This window comes from Delphinus delphis, chromosome 6 (genome assembly GCF_949987515.2).
Source record: "Delphinus delphis chromosome 6, mDelDel1.2, whole genome shotgun sequence".
In the NCBI taxonomy this organism is placed as follows: domain Eukaryota; kingdom Metazoa; phylum Chordata; class Mammalia; order Artiodactyla; family Delphinidae; genus Delphinus; species Delphinus delphis.
This window is the reverse complement of record NC_082688.1, coordinates 12893898-12897879: the sequence shown is the minus strand read 5'-3', so window position 1 is coordinate 12897879 and position 3982 is coordinate 12893898. Positions and strand designations below refer to the sequence as shown.

General features: G+C 47.0%; 1 pseudogene; it reads left to right on the top strand.

Moving 5' to 3' along the window:
* Positions 1 to 3193: 3193 nt before the first annotated feature.
* LOC132426524 (small ribosomal subunit protein eS4, X isoform-like) lies at positions 3194 to 3982 on the top strand (annotated as a pseudogene).

The following is a 3982-nucleotide window of genomic DNA, read 5'->3' as shown; positions in this document are numbered from 1 at the left end:
CCCTCCCCCTCGCTCTGACAAGCGTGGACTTTCTAGGCTCCCAGAGCTTGGCCCCTGCATTTCCCTACAGCAGACAGCAGCTCCTGCCAGACTCTGCTTCCCCAGCCCCTGAAATCCTACTCCAGGAGGGAAGGAGGTGGTCCAGGGCCACCAGCAGATCATGGCTGAGCTAGACTTAAACCCAAGCCTCTGATACCTGAGAAGCCCTAACTCATGGCCCAGACCCACCTGCAAGGCTGAACCCAGGGCCTCTGTTGGGAACAAGCCAGCGCCTGAGCCCCTTCAGTTGCACCCTGCACAGGGGACAGGTGAGCACTGCAGGAAAAAAAAAAAACAAACCCATTTCAGACCGTGCCCTTGTGGGTTCCCGTCTCCCCTCTCAGCAAGGACTCCCTGCCCTGTTCGCCACCGTGGTTCAGCCAGACCCGTACTCTTCTCGGACCTCCCAGCCAGATGCTCTCCCTGCTCCAAGAGCCAGCCTCCTAGCCCACCGCGGGAAGACGGCGGCAGTGACCCTCTACCCCACCCCGGCTCACCGCCAGCCAGGCGCCCCAGCTCTCACCTCGCTTCCTTCCCCAAAGCAGCCACGGGAGAGGAGGGGACCCCCATTCCTTCCCGAGGCAGCCCCTGGCCGCCCCTTGCTTTCATCACTCCTAACTCTCCAGGCCCTGCCCCTCCTCCTCACAGCATTTAAAATACCAGGTCTCCACCTGCTCTCCAGGCTGGGTTTTCCACACTTCAGACAACCTTTTTTAAAGTGTACTTACCGCCTGCAGGGACTTGCCATCTCCGCCTCCGGCCTCCCGCCCCTTCCCCAGCCCTCTGTAGCCTGGCTTGCCTTTCCCACCTCCGCTGCCTCATTGCCAAACCCGTGGGCCACCTCAGTGCTTCCGCACCACTGACCCTGGTTCCCAAACTGGTCCCTCTGCTGAGGTGATGCCCTGTAAACATAGAATTCAAGGAAATAGCAACGACTGGAACAGAAAAATCATTTCATGTTGACAGGCATTTGTAATGAAGGTGCAAAACCATGAACTTCCATATGTGGATTAGGGAGCATCAAGTAGAAAGCAAAAACCGCTGGAAATGCAAAAGAAAAAATCGACAAAAATACAGTTGCGTCTGAGACTAACACCTCACTGTTATTAGCTTCTGATAGATCAAGGAGGCAATAAGAACCCAGAGGTTTTTAATAATTAATAAGGTTTAATAAGCAGGGATACATCAAGCTCTTACCCTAGAGAGAACACACCTTCTTTCACGTATACTTAGAACATCACCCAAAGCTGACTGCATGTATCAAGAAATGAAAAGCTGAAAAAGCTGGCCAAAGAAACAGTTTGGGGGCTTCCCTGGTGGCACAGTGGTTGAGAGTCCGCCTGCCGATGCAGGGGACATGGGTTCGTGCCCCGGTCCGGGAAGATCCCACGTGCCGCGGAGCGGCTGGGCCCGTGAGCCATGGCCGCTGAGCCTGCGCGTCCGGAGCCTGTGCTCCGCAACGGGAGAGGCCACACCAGTGAGAGGCCCGCGTACCGCAAAAAAAAAAAAAAAAGTTTGGCCCACATTCTGTACCTTGAAGCAATAAAACTAGAGATCACTAGAAGACGTTTACTTAGTTTTTCTTCTATCAGAAAGTTTAAAAAATAAATATTACATAAGTAGGATTAGGTTTTTAAAAGAAATAATCTTCCAGTTAAACAAGGTATACTGATGACATGCATTTATCTCGTTTCCTTTTCAAGCACCACTGTACTGACAGGACTGAAAAGATGATCGCTCATAAGGGCAGAATTAATGTAGGAGGAGATATCAGTATGTAAGAGAATTCGAAAAGCTTTGGCAGATGGAGGTTGATGAAAGAGCATTGACTAAATTAGCAGAGGGCGAGATGAACCGGAAGTGAGCTGATCAAACTTCGACCTAGTCAAACTTACAAGCTTTTGTACAGCAAAGGAAACCATAAACAAAATGACAAGACAACCTATGGACTGGGAGAAAATATTTGCAAATGATGCAACTGGCAAGGGCTTAATTTCCAAAATATACAAACAGCCCATACAACTCAATACAATAAAACAAACAACCCAATCGAAAAATGGGCAAAAGACCCGAATAGACATTTCTCCAAAGAAGACATACAGATGGGCCAACAGGCACATGCAAAGATGCTTAACATCACTAATCATTAGAGAAATGAAAAAACTACAGTGAGCGACCACCTAACACTGGTCAGAAGAGCCATATGAATGGATAAAGATGTGGTACACGTATGATCCAGCAATCCCACTACTGGGCATATACCCAGAGAAAACCATAATTCAGAAAGACACATGCACCCCAATGTTCATTGCAGCACTATTTACAATAGCCAGGTCATGGAAGCAACCTAAATGCCCATCGACAGGCGAATGGATAAAGAAGTTTTGGTACATATATACAATGGGATATTACTCAGCCATAAAAAGGAATGAAATTGGGTCATTTGTTGAGACGTGGGTGGATCTAGAGACTGTCATACAGAGTGAAGTAAGTCAGAAAGAGAAAAATATCGTTTATTAACGCATGTATGTGGAACCTAGAAAAACGGTACAGATGAACTGGTTTGCAGGGCAGAAGTTGAGACACAGATGTAGATAACAAACATATGGACACCAAGGGGGGAAAGCCGCGGGGGTGTGGGGATGGTGGTGTGATGAATTGGGCGATTGGGATTGACATGTATACACTGATGTGTGTAAAATTGATGACTAATAAGAACCTGTTGTATAAAAAAATAAAATTAAACTAAAAAAAAAGATGTGGTACGTATATACGATGGAATACTACTCGGCCATACAGAATGAAATAATGCCATTTGCAGCAACTGTATGGACCTAGAGATTATCATACTATGTGAAGTATGTCAGAGAGAGAAAGACAAATACCATATATCACTTTCATGTGGAATCTAAAATATGACACAGAATGAACTTATCTACAAAACAGAAACAGACTCACAGACATAGAGAACAGACTTGTGGTTGCCAAGGGGGAGGGTGGGGTGGGAGAGGGATAGATTGGGAGTTTGGGGTAGGGATGCAAACTATTTTATACAGAATGGATAAACAACAAGGTCCTACTGCATAGCACAGGGAACTCTATTCAATATCCTGTGATAAACCACAATGGAGCACTTTTCATGCCTAGCGCAGCCATGGCTTGTGGTCCCAAGAAGCACCTGAAGCGCGTAGCAGCTCCAAAGCATTGGACGCTGGATAAACCAACTGGTGGGTTTGCTCCTCGTCCATCTACCGGTCCCCACGAGCTGAGGGAATGTCTCCCACTAATTATTTTCCTAAGAAACAGACTTAAGTATGCCCTAACAGGAGATGAACTAAAGAAAATCTTCATGCAGCATTTCATTAAGATTGATAGGAAGGTCTGCACTGATATAACCTACCCTGCTGGTTTTATGGACGTCATCAGCATCGACAAGACGAGAGAATTTTTGTCTGATCTATGACACCAAGGATCGCTTTGCTGCTCATCATATTACACCTGAGGAGGCGAAGTATAAGTTGTGCAAAATGAGAAAGATCTTTGTGGGGACAAAAGGAATCCCTCATCTGGTGAACCATGATGCTCTCACCATTGGCTACACTGATCCCCTCATCAAGGTGAATGACACCATTCAGATTGATTTGGAGACTGGCAAGATTACTGATTTCATCAAATTTGACACTGGTAACCTGTGCATGGTGACTGGAGGTGCTAACTGGGAAGAATTGGTGTGATCACCAACAGGGAGAGACATCCTGGTTCTTTTGATGTAGTTCATGTGAAAGATGCCAATGGCAACAGCTTTGCCACCGGGCTCTCCAACATTTTCGTTATTGGCAAAGGCAACAAACCGTGGATCTCTCTTCCCCATGGAAAGGGTATCCACCTTACCAGTGCTGAGGAGAGAGACAAGAGACTGGCGGCCAAACAGAGCGGTGGATAA